This window comes from Plutella xylostella, chromosome 13, assembly GCF_932276165.1.
Source record: "Plutella xylostella chromosome 13, ilPluXylo3.1, whole genome shotgun sequence".
Classification (NCBI taxonomy): Eukaryota; Metazoa; Arthropoda; class Insecta; order Lepidoptera; family Plutellidae; genus Plutella; species Plutella xylostella.
In genome coordinates, this window is record NC_063993.1 from 10,095,614 (window position 1) to 10,118,155 (window position 22,542).

A 22,542-nucleotide genomic window follows, 5' to 3' on the forward strand; every position below is an offset into this window, starting at 1 on the left:
TCTAGTAGGATTTATTATCAGCGTGATAAAATTCTAAGCCAGGGTGCACCAGATTTTTATAATATTTAGTATAGTTTAGTAAGTACAGCTGGTATTTATTAAGTCTTAAAAAGTAAAAAAAAACAATACGATTCTTGCTAGAAACGTAAAATCGCATTGAAATTGCAAAGTGAACAGCACAACAAATCGATGTTTCCATTGTACAAGCGTCTTGCTAAGACGGTTTTGATCAATTTCCCGAGCAAACACTAAAACCTACGCTCTTATGCTACTTCAATAGTCACTTAAACTTGCTATTTCTAATTACCGCACACAACATTACTCCGTCGTAATAAAATTTAAATTGGCATCGCCCGCGGTCGATTTTAATCAAAGTTGGTTAATTTCGAAGTTGGATGCTCGCGTGTGGCACAAAGAATACAGCACACACTCGCTGCACCTAATTAGACCTTCGATGAAAGTGTAATCTTACGAACGGACCCCGTAATTAAACGAGGGCGAACACTGATTTATTAATAGAAAAGCAGTAATGAAATACTGCACAGACAATGCCGGCCGGCGGATTAAATTCTCCTCGGCGTTTCTTGGACCGACTTGACCACCAGTCACTTAATTATTTACGCATTGGATCTGCGGATCGCATTAGGGGGGACGCGTGGAGGGGTATAAATTTGTCGGCGAGGGAATGTAAAGAAGATTGGTTTCGCGCGAAAAAGGGTGGAATTGAATTTAGGCTCGATCCAGCGGGTAGTGTTTGTGATATATCTATCGGGCCGATAATAAGATGTGCTTATTGATTGCTTTCGTGCTCGATTTTTGGGTTTCCGGTGGAACGTGCTACGTGGGGCTGACAGGTGCCGGGGCTTGGGGTTAGTTTTGTATCTACGTCTTGTGCGTCTTGGAGGATATTGCGGCTTCGGGTTTAATTAAATAGGGTGCACGACTATAACATAGATAAACTATCTTATAATATACGTTTACAACCTTTGGTATTCATAAAACATAATAATACTTATACCTAATAATTATATACTTATCCTTACATATGCATAATTTATAATAGCGAGATTTAATTTTCTCTTAAAGCTAAGTTACTTTACCTTCCGTTCCTTAACTAATGCTACAACTCCGTAAATGTGTCTGACATCATAACATCTTTGCAAACCCACGCATTTCTGTTATCTCGCATTAAAATTTCAGGAATCAGTTCCGTAATAACACTTAAAAGCTGTTGTCTGAGTATACTTTTTCAATTAGGGTATTAAAGCCCGACCCCAGTCATTACATTAGAGTGTTGTTTGTCTCGCTCGCTCGCTGGGGGCGACCCCGCGCCGCTCGCTCACTCCGTCGCCGGCAAGCGTCGCGCTCGCACGTCCCATCACTACGCATTCGATTCAAACTTTCGAACGCGCTCTCGGAGATAACTTCGAAATTTTTAATCTGTGACAGAAAATTAAAAAACTAACAGCTTCCGGTAGCTCGCGGTGGCCGCTTGAGCTGCGTTGCTGAACGTTTTTCCGGAAGTCGTCATTTTTCGCGCGAAGTGAATATTTTTGTTGATTTAAGTTTTGCAACTTTTTGCTGAACAAATTACTGTGACTGTGCTGGTTTTAGTGGATTGGATTTTATAGACACGATTTCAGTGCACTGTGGATAAACTTTGACTCTGATATTTGCGCACAGCAGATTTTTTTGAAGGTAAGATAAATATTATTTTCTGTGTATATACATGTTCATATTATATTTGGTACTTACTTACTATTTACTTACATCAATGAAATTATTTATTTTTAAATTTTGCCTAGTGATAAAATATAATCATACACAAATTACACATGCAATGGTTATAAAGCTTATTTATAATTAAGTAGGTACTTAACTACCTACCTACTCATCTGAAATTGAAATTTCAAAATGATAAAAATACCTTACACAATGAAGCAACCGATCATTATTATTTTTTACCGTGTATAAATTGTATTAAACATCATTTTTTCTACAATTACATGCAAATCGGTTTATTAATATTTAATCAGTAGCAATTGATTAATTCAGATATGATAATAAGCTAAGAATTACCGCGTATAGGCACGCTAGCATAATACCTACCTAGGTACAACATCAACAAACAACTCTAACTACAAAATCACTATAGTATCCTATAAGTGCTACTTACTGATATGAATCAAATTAACTAAATAGGTAGTAAGCATAAGTTCCTACTATACTTAGGGACATTCTGATTTGCAAAATAATACACAACATAAATAAGTACTTACCTACGTATAATATAGGTATTATATTAATATAGGTATTAATTTATAGCAATTTAAGTCAAGAATGTCGCATTGGTGTTTTGTAAATAAATAAAAATTATAAAAGTAAAACAATAATTTTCTAACCATTTATACCTATTAGTTACGAATAACAACACTCAGAAGACAGCATAAAGCTAATTCTTTTTATATTTTAATTAACGGTTGCAGATGTATCTCGATTAATTAAGCAATTACCCGCTATCCAGTATAAACTGATGGTATCAAGTTAATTAACTAAGTAGCTCCACGGTGTTACGTGTTTGCTCTACACACTGATCATTAAAACTATTTAAGTATATTTTATGATAATTTTGTAAAATATATATATTTATAGGACTAGCCCTATACGATTTAGTTATCAGTGAGGTGTTTATACTTTGTAAGGGCACAGACATAACATGGTAAGGGCATAATTTAACGACATACAAATTTTATTATTTTTTATGACCATGGCAGTAATGGCTTGTTTTATGTACTTTACACACACATACACACACACATTTCAAAACCAATATTTAAGTATATTTTGCAGCCAAGTTGGTATTAAATCAATATGTTGAAATTTATTATTCAATTAATTAAATCCATACGTACCGCCTTCGCCCAATAACAATGTAACTTACACTCACTGCTAAATCGATTTAGACAAAAAACAGATAGATCCGTAAACAAGAGTGGCCCCAGCGCATTCACGCTTAGAATGCGCTGGGGCCACTCTTGTTTACGGAAAAGGAAATTCCGGAAGCTCTCGTTCATCCGCGTATTCTGAAGCTAGAGTAACCTGCATGTGGGGCTACCACCACCGAACATTATCTATTAGCAATCCTTAAACAGAGTCGCATTGTCAAATCTGACGCAACTTGTAAGAATCTGACAGCTGTTTGTCAGGCAAGCGACACTGCTTTTGGAGTGTTAGTTGCTAATGTACGGTAGCTGGGCTATACTTGCCACAACCCGTATACAAGTACCTTCGGTATAAAGACCAACTACCCACACAGTTACTTAAGGCTATGTTTACTAACTTCCTTCCTAATGAATTCAAGGGTGCTTCAGTTAAGGCAGCTTACATCCGACTCTCCTATTATCAAATCCACCCAAGTTATTTCATCAGTAGGGCATGTTTGGAAAAATATGTTCTAATAAGCATCCGTGGTAATAAAGATAAAGGTTATCGCATTGGATCGTTATTTTTTCATATCGATTTCACTGCCATAACAAGTATTAAAGTTATTTATCGACATTGAACTAAGTCATTCATTCAAATAATTATTATAGTTAATGAGTTGCGTAAACTTTGTTATTGAACTAATTAACAATTAACCAACATACTCAATCTGTTTAAAAATAAAATATTTTGGTTCTTAATGTATTTAAAAATTAATAATTAGGAACACGTGTGCCTTTACATTCAAAACTAGGTATTAAAACCGCAATCATAAGATGTAATATCATTAATCTGTTTTCCAATCAACTGTATTTAATTAAACAGGCACACTATTGAAACTGAATCTTATCCCGACCAATTAGTGTTTCATTTCACATACGAGACGCCAAATCATTAATTAAATCATTGTAATTTATTGTTCCAATGCGAATAGGCTTCATATTGTGTCCCAATTATAATTGATTCAATTAACAAAGCTCCAGTCGCATTAATTGAAAGTAGACAATTTTGCCAAAAGGGAGGGCAGGGTAATTACAAGATCCAATTTAGAATTGCCGCGTCTACACTTTGCTGCTAGTTTCAAACAAAAGCTAAATTAATTAAGTCAAGAACAATTAAGCTTGCTGCCGTAGTACTCGCAGCCATTATGTGGTATTCTACGTATTTTGCGCTATCGGCGGCGGCGTAGTCGGCGGACCCGGCGGGGTACTGTTGAAATGTCAGATCCTAACAACTCGTGATCTTGATCAGCTGCCTAATTGCCACCGCAGATGCGTCAAACGTATAACAATCATCAAGCATATTGGGTTATCTATATGTCAAACATCTGTCAGTTACTTATGTCACATTTGACAGAAAATTATAAATAAAACACATATTTACGAAATCTAGATCCCGAGATTTGAACTACAATTGTTTTCATCCTCCTCATCATCAGATTCATCAGATTTACGCAATATTAAAGAAGCGAGCAGCACTGGGCGAATGCAGGCATCCTGAAAGATGCATTCGCTCTATCTGCCAAAGTGCCGATCGAGTTTGAAATCGATTTCAAGAATAGCTCTTTGATCTCGCACTGACTTTAATACCCTACTCACAAATTAATTACACATTACACTCGACAACCCTTAATTGGGAAACGTAATAATAACTCTAACAACTGACACATAATCCGACGTAATGAGACGCGGTCCCTAATGGCCGACGTGAAAAATAATTTGGCCGCGACTGTATCACTTCGTTAACTCTCGACTAATGAACTCAAAATTAACTGACCTAAAAATATGGCGGATGAATATTATTATTATTAAAATGTGAACACTGAATTTGAGTAAGCAGAGCCGCGTACTTCACTTGATCCCTTAATTGGCTCGAGGCGAGGAGACTCAGAGACAGTTGCTAATTAGCGATCTCGTTTCAGGATTGTGTTGCGTCTTGAATCTAGCGGGGATCTGCTTTAGGGCTGTCAATTTGAATATGTGGTGTAATAAATCAGGATACAGTCGTCAGGTGTCGCTGTCGGTGGCGGAGAGGATAACGAGACATATTTCCTGATCCCTCCAATTAGCGCGCGGCGCCGGCGCTGCCCGCCCGCGCCCGCCCGCGCCCGCCCGCCCCGGCCCGCCCCGGCTCGCCCCGGCTCGTCCCGTCCGCTGGCCGCCCCGGCGCTCGTTACCCGCTCCTCGTTACGGGAATTGTTTGTTCGAGTATGTAAAAATGTGTTTATTTGCACGTACGCTCCGGGGCAAAAAATATATGAAAAGACCCTTTTAAGACTTTTAATGATTTCCCGGCAAAGGGAAATTGGGTTAGTTATTTTCCCGGGCTTGCCCCTCGTTAAGTTTTAATGGGGTACGACGTAATCAAAGGTACTTATTTAAATGAACGACATTCGCTCCCTAAACAGTATTGCTAATAGGTTCCTATTCGGTTACCGCTACGTAATTATGGCGAGCAAAAAGTTCCTGTGTTGTTACGTTACATTTACTAACGAGCAAAAAAACCCTTTTAATAATGAAGAGAGAGAGACACGGTGCGCGGCGATATGACGGAGGATATCGGACGGTCCGTGTCGGGGGCTATTAGGGTAGTTGCATGTCGATTTTCCCGCACACTGCTTTCCGAGAAGCGCCTGTCGAGGTAACAGGTTAGGAAAATGTGTTTCCGGCCGGGCCGTACCTCGGATGCCTAATTAATCTTCAGTAAAATGTCGACGTTGGTTGTTTTTGCCGGCACCGCGGCTCATTAGAGCGACGAGGCATGTTGATTGCATTCTGCCGCTCTTATTAGCGCAAACTCTCATAAGAGGCCACTATTGTTGTAATTAAACAAGCGAGCAACGTCTGCGCGGCATCGATCAGCACTCGGCTAGACTCCAGCGCAGTGGCGACGCTACGTGCTTATACATCTGTGAAGCTTCTCAACAGAGGCCATCGTCACTGTACTCCAGCCTACTGTAGCAATACAGCTGCGAGCGTCGGTTCTTACGAATTTAATTAACAACTCAATACTTACAGTGTTGGAGTGCTAGGGGAAGTTCTTGCGGTGTCTGACATGATTCCATTGTTAGTGACGGTGCAAAAACAGCGTGGATTGTTTAGGAGTGACTTACGCAATTACGAGCGAGCTCTCTTGTCTCTGGGCTGTGTGTAGCCAGCGTCAGTTTAATTGGACAAGCGTCGCGGCGCCGCCGCGGGGCGCGGGGGCGGGGCGCGGGGCGAGGGGCTCCCCCGCCACCTTACATTCCCTAATTGGCTCGCCAACACTAACAAAGGTCCCAGCTTTTGTTTTAAATTGTACACTCGTCGTTATCACTCTCCTTGAAGGAATTACAAAAACAACTCATCTTTTCTTATGAAGTCTGCGCTTTCCATTCTTGCGCTCTCTCCCTAATTAATTTAACCCTCCGGTGTTTTTTGTTTGATAGTGCCCCTTCAGTTCGGGGAATTATTGTTTTGATCTTTAAATCTTCTTAATACAAAATTATCTTTAGAAAATGTTTGGCTTCGCAACATTAACAAAGCCAATACGATACGACTAATTATTATTGTAATTTTCTACAGCTCTACATAAAACAACAAACATTAATTAAAGTAAACCAAACAAAAACAAATGGCTTAAATCAGTCACATATAAGCCTAATCACGCACATCATTAGTCTTATCACCGGAGAGCGACGCAAATGACCTCATTCAGTTACACTCTCAAATTAAACCAATTAAGAACTACTGTAACTATCGGAAGACTTTTATTTACGGTAGCGCGTGATTAGGATTGATTGAAGTAATGCAGTGGCTTATGATTGGCAGTTCACGTCGGCTGCGCGTGCGCACGACACTCTGATTGGTTATTGTTGACGCTAATGAAACGATCAGCCAATCAGAAGCGGGCGATTGATCGCTCTAACGCTGGGCTCACGATGTTGTAGAAAATTGTGCGGATTAAGTGGCTTTAAGACTTGCATTGGTACAGAAATGGGAATGTCGTGAGTTATACGGTCGGTTTAATCTTGTAATGCAAGTATCATTCTCGGAACTGGTAGCAGTTTAATACTAAGCCATGAGCACCCTTGGGCATACGTATACATAAACTGCTTAAATATACGTACGTTATACCACTTTATATGTACCTGTTCATATAATTTGCCTACCGGTTCTATCTACTTGTTTACTTTTAATTAAAGTCTCATTAAAATTTATAGTATTAGCAGAAATCTACTTATTCTCAGCATTGGTACCTACCTCAGTTGTTTTATAACAACATGCGTGTTTTATTTGCCGGATCGAATTCATATCCCACTGCTTTCGTCTACACAAACATCCGTTATAAAACAACTAAACAATTATTAAATTAAATTATGTAGGCAGTTAAAGTTAATCTTTGAGCTGTTTCATGATCTTCGTCGCTTTTAAACATAATTGCTTTCCTTAGTTAATGAGTTTTACGGTGTGAATACATTATACATACAATCTGCATACAAACATACCCCACAACGTAATTAGAAGTAAACTTAATTATGTAAGCAATGATAAATAAAGTAGGCAACTACACTGAATAATTATTATTGATAGTGTATCGTGATAATTTATTTGTGCATAATAAAATTTAAGTCAATAAGTACTTATCTAAATTTCCTACTATAACTATTATTTTATAATACAAGTTTTTTTTTATTGGTTAATTTGGTTTAGCCTTACTACAACATTACCCTAAAGCCACCACGTTCACATTCTCACTCGCTAAAGCCGCGTCCACACTCTCGCCGACTCGGCGGGCCCAGCGCTCCGCGGACAGATATGGGTGGCTATTTCATTTCCGAGCCAGTGTGGATCGCGCCTGCTACCCGCATTCCACTGTATTTACTTATCAATCACATGTTGCTAGTGTTACTGATGTAGGTAATGAAATAAGCAATTATAATAGGAGAGTTGCGGAAAAAATATGGGGTTGTCGATTTTTATACTTAGGTATAAGGAAAGTTTCTCACATACACACAGATATTTGTCATAAGCGCAAAATATGAAACTAAATAAGTAATTAATTAATAACGTAAGTATTTTATTTTCTACACTTATAGTCAAAAAAGTTATTTACCTAACTGGTAGTGTCACCACAATACGCCACAAAATCCAAATAAACTACCTAACCTACCAAACAACCCATTAAACCAACACAACCTTATCTAACCCTAAATTACCCTAAACACCGTGAGCCGAGTTAACTTTGCGAGTTGGCAACCCTACGGCGGTATCAATTGCCAACCTGTGGGAAAGGGGCGCGGGGGAGGGGCGCGGAGGAGGGGCGTTAATTAAGGCGCGTCAACACGATGCGACGGATCGGTTTTTGCCGACAGCGACACTACCGGCACCGGGCCGTAATATTGCCGTGAGGACTTGCAGCCTCTGAGGCGGCCTACTCTGGAATTCTGGATGCGAACGTGAAGCTTAAACTAGATAAATCACGAGTATCGTTACGTGTTAAATAAAAATTAATTTGTATCATAAAATGTCATGCTGTCCAGACGCTCATGTGTACCTACCTATCGGAAACATTATTACATTTACATTATCAAAATGATTTTCTGATTCAAAATGTTCTTGACACTGAATGATGATGATTCCAGATTCGTGTAGACGTACAGTCACAAACTCATAGTTGCCGAATTAAAAAAAAACTTTAATTTTCAAAACTTTTACAGTGCCACAAACTTATCTGTTCCGGTAACAGCTCACATAAATATATAATATTTCTTAATTCTATAAGATTTTAAGTTTGCTCGTATTGTTAATTCGCTTTTGCGGTGTCAATAAACCCATCTAATCTTTTACAATATACAATTCATCAGTAAGTAATGAGATATGGATCCATTTAGTGCGCTCTCACCGGAACTGATAAGTTTGTCGTACTATACAACTTAAAACATTAACAAAGTAAGCCCCCAGCTACGTATATTTGCCGTGCCGTGAATCTGTGTAGAGATTACCGTAATTATTGGTTTAATTATAAAGTTTCAGCTGCCACCGCCATTGTTAAGTTTGCATTTACGTTTGACGTTGATTCGCTCTAGATTGCGTGTGCAATAATTATAGTTTATTTAAGAAGTGGTCTGCTGTAAATATGATTGATAGAATAAATTGTCTTAATTGTTAGCAATTATTAAATTTACAGTTGCAATTTATTAACGGTTAAATCACTAACTTACACGAATAAGATACTTTGTAGCGGCTTCAGCCGCACAGTTTTCTCTCACTCATAGAGGTCTCTAAAATACAGAAAAGTAAATAATTGAAACCGTCTTGGTGTTGATAACGTAACCAACGTTAAAACCTCCGACATTTAAAAGTAAAAGTCGCAACTTATGAAGTGCTAAACCAATTTTCATGAAACACGGCTAAGAACACTCGGAATAACTCAACCACTAAACTTATAACACCCCTAATTTTCCGTCAAGGGTTCATAAGGGAAACGGAAACGTAAAATCGAAAGTAATACGTCATCAGTTATTTCCCGAGTCGTGGAGAACACCGCAATAATTAGGGCAGGTCGCCGTTGCCGTCGTGCCACACGTTGCGTTGTGTCGTCGCCGGTCGCGGGTGCTTTGAGCTCACAGACAGACAAGAGAGATGGGAAAAGACCCGGTAAAAAACATTACCCTCCTCCTTCGGCAGTCGGGTAAAAAGCCACAATACATCCTAGGGAAATTTCCTTTTAATATACGAATAGTTAGTTTTAAACTTATTTTTATAACCATTCTTACGAAAGTAAGAAACCAAGTAAGTAACTACCTAAGTACTAACAAATTAGGACGTTGTTTAACATTTTCTGTGTAGGACGTCATTTTTTCAGATTTTGGTTAGTAGCTAATACTGACTAAAAATGTTCTGTGGAAGAATTCCGCTCATTATATATATATACTTACAAATATAAATATACATATTTATGTGTAAGTCGGCAAAAGCAAAGAATCGTTCATGAACTCAGTAATCAAGTTCCACTTCAACATCATAAGCTTCGATGAAAAGCCAGCATTTTTCAATATTTTTATTGTTATCGTTCGGAATGAGAGTCTACAAAACAGATATTCATTGTGAAGCACCGTTCTTATTAGCTGAGTAACATTTTTGTTGCTAAGTACTTTCCTATTGTAGGAGCAATCAACATTTCTCATGAAATCGATGTCGATAGCGATGATAAGTACATTTGTTTTTTGTTAATATTCTGAGTAGTAGTAGGAATGGGGAGGAAACCTGTAGGTACATCTAGATTCTACATTGTGTACTCAATTGCATTGTACTCATTCCAAAACCGTGAAACGTCTAAATTTCAAGTTTAAATTAACAGCGATAAGCGGGTGGATCGCTTGCGAGTCACCTCTGACTAATATCGTTATCGTATTTTTTGGAATTACAATTGTGATCACAATAACTATCCGCCGTATTATAGAAGTAGACCAAAGCACACCAAAGATTGTTCTGGTTTAAAACTGGGCTACTGTATTGTTTGAAACCTCTGGACCCGAAAACCCGGTTCTAAACCAGTATCTTAAATCTACGTTTTATAATAAGGGGTGTATGCTTAATTGTTTATGTACCTATGTTTATAATGTGAGTAGGTATTGTTTGGAGCAGTAGTTCCGCAGCGGGTTGATCTTGCGATGCCAATCACTGCGCCGCTAATGGCCGGCTTTGTTTACCTGCCATTAATTTTGAAACGCAGCCATGTTTGCTGTTGCGTCCGTCGGGCCACACAGAGAATTCATAATCAATTTATTAATTTAATGGTCTTCCACGATCGTAGAATGAATACTTCATCTTCATTTGATGAGTGCTTTCTCGATATTTTTGTAAATAAATAACTGTTTGTCACAGCAAATCCAATAACAAATTGTAAACTTTGTTCCGTAGGTTTGTCCCCTCGATTGTATTTTTTCCAATTTGGCGAACCACAGACGGGGCCACACAGATAGTGCGCCGAACATTATGCACCCCAGAAGTAGTCATATAATAATATTTACATTCAATTTATTCCGGTGTGAGGGTTGATCGTGTGCGTCGCTATCTCTCGCTGCAGTCGCTCGGCTAATGTGAACCAGCCCTTATCTCCCCATCTTCCCCTAATACTACAAACTATAGACAAAAACAAACAAATCTGCGCTATGCATTGTTCGGTTAGTAACCTTCCTGTTATAACTAACTAAAGTGGGTTAATAACGAAATTAAGAACACAAATAAATGTAATAAATTCGCCGACAGCCACCGAAACAATTTAAATCGCCGCGTGCGACTTTAAAGAAAATGTCTACATCTGTTATACTTTCTTACTAAAGTTAAGAAGCCTTATGTTTTGAGTGACAAATCCAATTTCATTCTCGAATGCCCGCTCCCCGCGACCGATCTGGCCTTATCCAAATTGGATCTTGAATAATAAAGAATCGGGGCGATTGGATTTTATTCCTTAAATTCAATTAGCAAGTGGGTCTCATGTGTGACTGCAGAGGAAAGATAAAGGCCTATTATCGTATTAAAAGGGATTCTAGGAGTCGTAAGGGTTTTATTTGGGTGAGAAAACCGTAATTTACACTCAATCTCAGTGGAGCGTTTAAAAAATTGGATTTGTAGTTGTACAAGTGTTGCCTGGATGTGTAGGTATTTAATTTAGAAATAAGTAAGAACATAGCATTTTGGGTTAACTTTTGAAATTATTGTATTTACCAATGTGTAGATATTCAATTCATCGAAATCTTATACTTCTTCTTCTTCTTCTTCCTAAGTCCTTTAACTCCTAGTGGAGCATAGGGCCGCAACTACAGCTTTCCACTTCTGACGATCAGAGGCAGCAGCCACAACTTCTGGCCAGCTCATGTTGATCGACTTGATCTCCTGGGCTAATGTCCTTATCCAAGTTATTCTTGGGCGCCCTATCCTTCTTTTTCCTTGCGGGGCAAACACTAGGGCCTGCTTTGTGAGGCGAGAGTCCTCCTGCCGCAACGAATGACCTATCCAGCGCCATTTTCGATCGAGGATCTCTAAATGCGTAGGTCTCTGGTTTGTGAGAGTCCAAAGGTCTTCATTTCTGATGGTTCGTGGCCAAAATATTCCCAGAATTTGTCGCAAGCACTTGTTTATAAAAACTTGAAGCTTGTGGGAAATATCTTTACGCACAAACCAAGTCTCGCACCCGTATAAGAGGACAGTTTTTACGTTGGAGTTAAAGATCCTGATTTTGGTGAAATCTTATACAAGGTACGAAATCTTATAAATGAGTTCGCTGTTATTTCAGACTTAAGTATAATAATAAAGTATAGTAAAAATCCATTATATAATTTATCACATAAGATTAAAGATTTAAAAGCAATTATCTCCTTAAATTCCGTTGAAAAATAACTCAACTTTAATCCATTGAGATACTATTTTTTAATTATTAAAATGTTTATTAAAATGGGGGATTAATTAATTTAATGGCACGATAATATGTTTAATATAATTCTGTAATTTATTACCCCAAATCCTTCGTTTAATGAAATATAAACGAAAAGCCGCGGTAGATGTTTTAAGAAAGGCTTGAACTGGGCCCGCTCCTATCGCGGCCCGAATCCATCGCATTATAATATTCAACTTGTCACATTAATTCAAATCTGACAGCCCCTCTTATGAAGAAATTGACACGGTATTAAAGTTACAAAACCTGTTATTAATGCTCTTACACTCGATTAGGTACTTCGGACATAATTATAACTGCATTTTGTTTTTACGATGGTAAAAAAGGTTGTAAACTTATAAAATGGTTAGCCTTGTTTAGTGGAATGGTGTAATTTCTCGGTCTATTGGGTCGGCAGTGAACAGTAAAATATGAAATTTGAGTAGTAACTTATTACCTAATAAACGTCAGTGTTAAAGAAACGACAGTTAATCTTGGTTGACATCAGAGTTTTTAATGGAATTTCTTAATCTGTGTCAATGATAATGTTTTTGGGCTTAGTTTTTGATCGAAGTGGTTTCACGTGTTGAAATATTTATGGTGATGTTATGCCTATTGTTTCTCTACCTATTCTAAAGGTGCACACATTAATTATTTACAAAGAAATTCAATTATAACCTAAGTATAAATGATAGGGTATGTGAATATGAATATTATATGTCTCTCCAACAGTCTGAAATCTAAAAATAGGATCTATTCATCTACCCTGTCGCCATCACTTACCGTGCGCTCTACTAGATTGGTTGTTTTAATAAAATAAATTGTGATGCTATCATCTTGTTTGACATCTACATCGAATCCTACTTAAAGTAATGGAAGTGATTTAGTTAAAACGGCGGCCACATTATGCGATGCGATAACACACACGGCGTGGTGTGCCAACACGTAAAAAGCAAAGTAACACAAGAACACAACTATTAGTAGGTCTGTATATTTCAAAAGATAATTGATTAATATACAAATTTTATAATATTGGAACTGTTATTTTAAGTTGGAAACGGGTAACAAGTCGATTTTTATTGCATTTAATATTAAAATGAATACCTGCGCAAAAGCAGTGCGCCAATTAATAAACTTTATTACTTAGGTACATACCTACCTATTTAGGATAGATAGATATCTATTTATTTGCGAATTTGATAAACATTATTCAGATTGACCAGTCATATAACTGCAGCTTGTTTAATTAAAATGGCTAATCTAAAAAATGCGTTTATATTCTAAATTGTTTCCGCCGTTGGAAAGAGCGTAAAATAAATGAATTCATAATGAAGACAGGCATATTTGAACCGTGTCATACGGTTCTACCTTTTTTGGCATAAGATTTATTAGCCTAATCTCGTATTGCATAGTAACGTTTGGTCAAAGTCTCGTTACGCCGAAAATCGTATGGCATAAATCTCGTTTAGTAAAAAGTTATTTCGCATAACATTGTTTAGCCTAACAATGGTATGGCCAAATCTTGAATAGCCTAATAATGCTATGGCATAGGTTTATTAGGTTTTTACAAAGTAATAATATTCGTTTGGCTTTAACTTTGACGGAGCGTCTCCCTACATAGCGCAAACTGGTGCCTTGTATTGTTTCCGCTGTTTGGAAAACGCTCCGCTCCGCTTCGCTGCGCTCCGCTTTGGTTTTGATGAACATGTGCACCTAACACGCTCCTCCTCGCTTTGCTCGTCGTCGCACCTATTTTTAGGTTTCGATCTCATGGGGTTTGTAATAATTGTATTGGTCGTTAACTTTCGATTTTTTGATCATACAATATCGTGATTTTCGGGATGTAGGAGAAAAATACCACAATTTGTACATTTACTACATACTTAATATATTATTTATTAAGATAACATTACGAGAAACAAGATTATACATAGGTATAGACGAACATAAATTTGAGCAAACGAAACTTAGGTGTTAAAAGATTGTGCCTAAAGAGTTTTAGACGAAACGAGCCTTATGCCACATAAGTCTTGGCAAAGTGATGGTTCGGCCAAAAAAGTTTAGACCATACGAGTTATGCGAAATGAGTTTTGGTCAATAAAGATTATGCGAGATGAGCGGAACCCGTGTCATACATATAGAGTGTGATTGCATGTGGAACACATTTAGACAATAAAAAATAACAACTCTACACAATTATAAAGTTGCATAATAAAATAAGTCTCATGTTAATTGAAACCATACGTATACTTAGTGCGTTCAGCGTTTATTCTTCTAGTATCGAAATCGGTACACATTCTATGTAGATATCACGCTTGTGCCACTAATCATAGGGTGTACAATTGCGGGTAATTTATAATTGTAGGGGACTTTTTATGTTGAATTGTTGTGTTGATTGTGAAGGAGACGTTTTTGTCCATTAGCACCACAACACGACATGTGGAGATCGTTAGTAGGTCTGTTATTGTTGCTAGCAGAACTGAAAACTAGTCACATAAGTACCTATCTTTTATTCATATTTTTATTTCAACAATACCTACCTACCTACCAATACATAGATTTTATTCTCAATCTGTAATAAAATCTTTACTCAGTTTTAATTTGATCATAGTTAATCAGTTTTAATTTGAATCGAATTCGATAATTTACCTGTGTATTTTTACCTTAGTACTTACTCATACAATTTTATGAAATTAAAATTCTGTTGATAATTGAATTGATTAAAAAACAATATTGCAAAATAAGCCGTTCAATTTCTGTGCTTGTACGAAAATTATGCATCTCAGAGAGAAAAGAAGAACGCCAAAGCGCAAATCCACACAAGATGCATTCTAGCGGTTACTTAATGTAGATTTGCACACTTATCCTGTGTGAAATTATAAGTCCGATGCAAGTGGCTAGTGCTCCAGTGTGGCCGCCGTGTGGCCATACACTAATTAATACAGCACGTGTCACCGGCAGTGAGGACAAAGGACGGAGGTGGCGCCACCTGGCCCCAGATATGACGGCAAGATTAATGCCTTTCCCCCAAACATACCTCTGACCCTCGCAATATATCTGACGGACTTCAGTCACCGCTGAAAACGCACGGCAAACTACATTGCTTGATGAATTTAGTTTTTGTGTTCTCTGCACTAGAAGTGGTTTCAAATGTAAGAGTTCCCACGTCTTCCAGTGATCGACTGTACAGCGGAGGGTGGCCGAGCGTTCCCAGTTAATTACATTGCATTGTTTGGCCGCGGTTCTGTTGATATTTTCATTAGATCCTAATGAAAAACCGTCAGTCGGACGGTCCGTCCGTTATTGCAATAATGTCGGCGGGCGGAATCTTTTATCGCAGATAAACGGAGCACTTTTCCCATTAAAAACTGGGGGATTTGGTTCGGAAAAACAGTGGCCGGGCCGAATCCGTACTGGCGGTAAGCCGGCGGCGTTGTCACTCGGAATTGCAAAAACGTTGCATCCGGTGATTGGTCGCGAGTCGCGGCGGCGGCGGCGGCGGCGGCGGCAACGGCGGGCTGCTAATTGAACAGCACGCTGCACGCTCCTGCCGCGAAGCTGTTCTAGGCTGACTGATTTTCTTGGAAAGTGCGTAGATTTTTTCAGACGGCCAATAATAAAAGGTTGTTAAAAAAAGCTTTCCAATTAGTAAAGATATGGAGAGTTGCTGCGTCATGTGTGACCATTATCTTCATCTTGTCGGTGTAGTTCTGAAATATTTTTAATTTTACTCGCAAACAATAACAGCAATATAACCAAAAAATACTAGGAGAAGAAGTTTTGAAGTAATTTCCCTCCGTAAAGTAAACGTTTTTCATTAAGGCGCAGCGCGGCGGTCAGCGGGCTGCATCGCACTCGCGTGATGTTAGTTAATTAAACTTTAAGCTTAAGGGAAAATTTAATTTCCGGACCAGCTCCAAGGGATTGTGCTAAACCACTCCTCTTATTTTTATTTATTGCTGTCTAAGTTAAACATAAGTTTGTTTCCGCATAGACTTGTGAAGGTTCTGAAATGATAATTATTATATTTTTGCAATCGTCCGTCGGCTAGACATAGAAATAATATTAGCACTGAAACTAATAGTGAAGTGCGTGTAAGTAGTGCTCTGGCCAGGCTGGCTGGCGTGTGGCGCAACCTTAAAAGCAATATCCGGTCGGCGCGCACGGGCCGGAAATGAAGAGGAAACGGCGGTGTATTAAGCCGCAGGTACAGCCCTTCAATTTATAAACGCCCGCGGCGGACCTAGCGCCGCTCCCGCCCGCCATCGCTGCGGCTAATTTGTAACTTAGAACCGACTTGAAAAGAACCTTTCAAAATTATTACATTCGCCCAGACTGCGCAAACCTAATAAAGTCTTATTTATGCATAGAAAAGGAGAGGACAATATCTAAAATTACATTCTCCCAGCCCGAGCTAACAGCAAAATGAAATAAAGTCGGCAAACAAAAGTTTGCAAATCCAATATGATTTGGCGCGACGGTAAACATCGGCAGCATCCCGGTGATATCGCGAGCGAATAACATTAAACTTTGTATGGATTGAATGTAGAAAACCAATTTCAGTGTTCGGCGCGCGCGAGCCGCCGGGATGAGGGTGTCAGAACGCTTTGACAGCTCTCTGATTGAAATATACGGAAGCCTGTTTATGGAGCGCGGGTCCCGCCGCCGCCGGTCGCGCGACGCGGTCGCACGCGAGTCTCTGCCGGTCGCGCGATGCCGTCGGCTCGCGCGCGAGTCACAGGTGTGCTGCGCCTTAATAGCCACCCACTTCGCCGAACTTTTAGTCAATTTATTATCCCACAAAAAATATATAATATTGATAAAACTGATCACATTAAACTCAATCGCGTTAATGTGCAATTTAAAAGAGATTTATTTTATAGCTGTTTTATGGATTCCGAAAATGTAACTTTATTGGTCATACACATTAATGTATTGAATTTCATTGGGTTTATTACTTTGTTATTTTTTAGCTGCACTGATTCTCTGCCGGCTGAGTGGGTGGTTATGTCATTATGTCGAAGGAGTTGGGCTAACAATGGGAAGCACTCGGGGACATAGCAGTCAGCTCCGCTCAGATGGGATAATGTCGCTCGCAGGAAGAGACCCATCTTCTGATTCATATCCTCGCACCTAGCGATCCCACGACACAGTCTGGGATCCATTCTGATTGATAGCTATTCAACTAACTACAGGTAGCTATGATTACCTAGTACCTAGTAGGCACTACATAGTAGCTAGTTCCCGAAACTTGATCGCAAATACAATGAATTGCAGCCAGAGATAGTTTTTGTCTAAGATTGTAGCGAGCACCTGAATGTATGTAACTCCAAAATCTTGTAGGTACAATTGCCATTTGACTCTTAAAATGTCTGTAAATCATCAATTGCCTTCTTATGCTAATTTTCACGAGTTTTTTTCAAAAACGTGAAAGTTTAGATGCCTTTGGCTCGTCAAAACAGCAGCTTGCAAGCATCTAGGAGGCCATTAGCACCCAACAGTCTATTTCCTTTTATTGTGAGTCGCTAAACGCTACGTTTTTCGTGCTCTTGACATGAGCTTGTTATTCAAAACGCCGTGGTTGTGTATTTCGTTGCTAATAACTGTGAATTGAAGTGTTGGTTTGTGTCGCTGTGCAAATTGAAGGTGCTAACCATTGCCCTTACCATGGGAGTATTTAACATGATTTTCCCTTCTTGATGTTGATACAATAAATAAAAATAAGTACCTTATATTGTTAATTCAAACAATAATATTTATGCGCAAGCGCCAGCTCTGTATCCTACTCATGATCATTATAATTTTATGGAAACTTTTCATAGTATAGTTCTTAGCTCCGAAATCCTAAGACACATTGGTACCGGAGACTGCATTAGGGCGGCTGCTACTCTCCGTCATTTCCCGGGCGCACCCCGTTAGGCCGCGCGCACACCAGCTGCCAAATCTGCCGATGCGCGCTCACCGTGATGAATGGATCTCAAATTATGCGCTTTATGAAATATCTCATAAACAGGGGCGACGCCGGCGATTTATCACCACCGGACATGTGCGCTATTTGCATTCCCCGCAGCGTCCCGAGGAATACTTGGCTGAGAGGGATCTCCACCCGACACGCGGACCAAATTAAACGTCTCAACGATCGCAGTCAAGACCAAAGAGATTAAACGAATATGGATATTGGATTTCTCACCAGTTTGGCGATGTCATTGAGTAAAATTAATTCGTCTGCGTTCGTGCTCGCCTCTCATAATAATTACATCTCTGGTTCGTGACGTGTAGGCGTGGAAACTTATTTAATTAACTTTGAATGGTTTTGTTTGCGCCGATGAAAGTGCTAAGGAGGTACCTGTGCCGGTAATAAGGTGACGCAATGTCGTTAGATAGTTATAATTTACAATTAAGCAGGTGCGAATACACTAGTACAATTGCCACTGTAATACAGATTTTATCAAAATTGACAATTGTTTATTTTCGCACAAGTGTACACGGGCCCGTTACGTTTGTTTCTAAGCTCCCACATTACGATGTGCCAAAATTTAACAATTTAATTGAATTCCTTATCTGGTTCTCGATCAAATAGCTTCAGAGTTGCATTATTGGGAACTTGTTTATCTGAGATTTCTTTCGAAAGCGCGTTTGTCGGGAGGCTCCATTGTGGAGCTGGAGGGTTACTCTATACTGACGAAAATGAGATCGGTCGTGCAATCGGCACGTTTAATACAATGAGAAAGAGTCGGAGAGCAACACCTCTCCGAAACTTAGTTTTTCGTCAGTATAGAGTGACCCCCCAGACTCGCGTCTTAATTACAAAACTGGTGAATATTTAATTAAAAAGTTTCTGCACGCGGGTGATTCCTTATTCCGTGTATACGAGGTCGAGGGAGCGCCCACACACGCCCGAATCTGCGCGAATTGTGTTATATCGAACTTGCTGTTATTCATTTCACGATATATTTTTGTTAGCAGAGTATTACGATAGCAATACTAAACTAAATAAATACAATTTTAAGTTTTCCAGTAGTGGTAATTCGCTCTTGTGGTTTTAATAAACCCATCTAATCTATATCAATATATAATTCATTTGTAAATAATGAGATATGGATCAATGTAATTCGCTCTCACCGGAACAGATATAAGTTTGTCGCACTGTACTTAGGTAGGTACATTACCTACCTAACTATAACTAAACATTACCTACATGACTCTAGTAGTATTCGGCCGAATACGGCGGGTCCCTCGCCTACTACTGCGTTCGACAAGGGTTTTTAATTGAAGCCAGCCATTGTGCTCGTTAAAGCAATTCGGAGTTAATCACCGAGTTTTTCGTTCAACTTAATGGAAGAAAGTAATTATCAATTAACGGCCCGATAATGGATGGTGGCGGATAATCCGGGCCTATCGCGACGCGTCTAGCGGCGGCATAATGAGCCGATCCCGGTTCATTATTTTAATGATGTGTTTTAACGCTGTCATCGATCATCTGTGTATCGACGGGCTTAAGCGTTATCAAGATTTTGGTGGCGAAATTGATATTCGAAGCAGCTTGCATCGCTGTTGGTGCTGATAAATGATAATATTAAAAGGGAGAGTAAAGTAGTGTTCGGAAATTATCTAAATATGAGCAGGTATATTTTTATTTTGTCTTGGAGACAAAAATTCTACTCTAAATCTTTTGACACATTCTATTCGACACAATAACGTGACATAAACAGAGGCGCGTTGGTTGCATTTTTCGCGTGGTGTCTGCGTCGGCGGCGTGGCGGTGTCATCGCGATGATTGCGAGATCGCTGACGCTATATTGTGTCGAGAATTAGCATTGTAAATGCAATCACAGGTGTCGGCCGCCACTCGCCTGTCGAATTTATGCGCCTTCCGCTCCGACCACTATGAATACAACAATTTATTGCCAATAAATAACGATTAGCAACCCACCTCGTCATACCTAATGAAGCAATTTCATTTTGAGTTTCGCCGTATAAATTAGCCGAGGAAATGGAAAATTTTCTACTGTATCCATGAATAAGCAATCGGTATCCCGCGGCCGATCTGCGATAGAGCGCGTGTCGGCGAGTCGCTCGTTATTGACTATTGTGTCATGTTGCAAAAACAACCATTAAAGGTATTGAGCATGTTGGAAACCAATTAAAGCGTTAAGATCCGACATTGTAACAGTGCGGGCGAGCGCCGCCGCCTGCTGGCTATTAAATCTCATTAAAATACCTAGCCGACGATCACGAACGCTTATTTACAACAGTCGCTGCGAGTTATTGCTGCAAAACCCAACGTTGTAACAACGGCGTAATCGGCGGATCTGCTGCGTCTGAGCGTTAATTAAAGGACATTATCGTCTGGCGATCGGCGACGATGACAGCCCCATGGTGGGTCACTTTAGCTAACGAAAAGCAAAATTTCGAAGCGAAGCTGAGCTAAGCACGACTCTATCTCGTTGCCCCGTTCATTTTTTGTAAAGCTAAAGTAACCCTCCTGCTCGGCCCGGTCTGGTGTCGCCTGCCTGTAATTTTGCCAATAACATGCCTTCCAATTTAAGATAGCGAAACTATGGCAACAGCCATTCGGTTGACATTTAATTAAAAGCTTTGTTCGGCTGTTCCGATTGCTGATTATTACTTCACCCACTTAACTATCACCGTGTAAGGAGTTTGTTTGCATACACTCAGGCCTGCTAATTAACCGGCAAAAATGAAAATAAGGCAGTGCGCGTTTTCCTGTTTCTAATAACAGAGCGGCGTCAGTTTTCCAACAAACGCATAATTGGTCAACGTTGGCTCAACGTTTAATTGGCGATGCATTACTCGCGGGGTATGCCATTAGTGTGATGCCGATCAAGTTGCGATTTCATTAGATTGATGAAGTCGGTTTAAGCCGCCATTTGCAATTACAGCTGGTTTTCAGCGGCGCAATTAATTGACAGTTTCGCGTGAACTTGGGTTAACGTTGAAACGGATTGACTGGCACTGTTCCTGGAATTGCCTATAGATATGGAAAATTTAATTGAAATACTTCGCACGGTATGATTTTAATTTATTGAATTACTTAGCTTAACGAGCACAATGCTTAAGTGGTTTAGATATAATAGGCATAAATAAGTAACTAGTCGGTAATATCTAACCCCGCTTAAGGAAATAGTAGTAACAACTGATTAAATACTTACATACATTGTAGTTATAAATGGATTCTTAAGTGTATTTAATTATTCAGTATAGAAGGCAAGCATGCAAATAAATTCCTTTGTCGGCAAATATTTTTAAATCAGTGTTGAATTCATTATGCTTATTGGCGTTTAACTTGCGTTTAATAATACTTTTAAAAGCCATTTATATTAAAACATAAATCTTTTAATATTATTGTCATGTATGTCTTTCTGCCCCATCCATTCTCAAAGATTTTTTTTTAAAAGAAACACTTCCTACGCTAAAATCTTGTTGAATCATACTCAATTATTACTACTCTACGGTTGATAATATATAATATATCTCCTGCTAAAAAAATCTCACGATATTAAATTCACACTTACAACTGCAATAAATAATTTATTAAATAATGTCATTTAACTGCTATTAAAACAATTATTTAGAAATCTCAGCATCCCGCAAAGTCGTGAACTCACCTTTAGTCTCTCATAATTCTGTCCCGGCATTATAAGTAGTCAATTATGAACGCACCTTTACCGACTGGTTCTGTAGTAAATTGGCTTATTGTGCAGTTAATGTTAATCAGTTATGGTGAACACGGATTGCGTAGGGTTACGGGGTCAGTTAAAATTAGCTTCGAGTTCTGTTGCATGTTGCGTATGGTAAGTGTGGACATATGCGGGGTTAAACTGGTTTAAGTCTGTAATTGCTCCCTTATGAAACTTTGGGTAAACAAAGTGCGGGTTTAGTAAGGTTTCATACATATCTGTTATTAATAGAAGCTGTAAATATTTAATATTATAGGTTATAGTAAAAATATGCCTAAATTTTTACTTCATTTTTATATACTGTAGCAACGGCTATTATCATTCACTTGTTTAAATTTCTATTCGGACACGGGTATATTATGTAGGATACACTGCTTTTGAATTGGGCAAAATTATTTACATACTCGTATGAATTTAAGTATAAATATTATCTCATTATCCA

At 38.9% G+C, this 22,542-nt stretch overlaps 1 protein-coding gene across 1 annotated transcript in view; it reads left to right on the top strand.

Annotated features, from left to right (window-relative positions):
* Nucleotides 1–1,320: 1,320 nt before the first annotated feature.
* LOC105385244 (LIM domain only protein 3) overlaps nucleotides 1,321–22,542 on the top strand; it is a 47,129-nt gene continuing 25,907 nt past the window's right edge. Inside the window, exon 1 of the mRNA XM_011555593.3 lies at nucleotides 1,321–1,698. The gene's annotated coding sequence lies outside the window, so the exon portion shown is untranslated. The remainder of the gene's footprint in view (nucleotides 1,699–22,542) is intronic.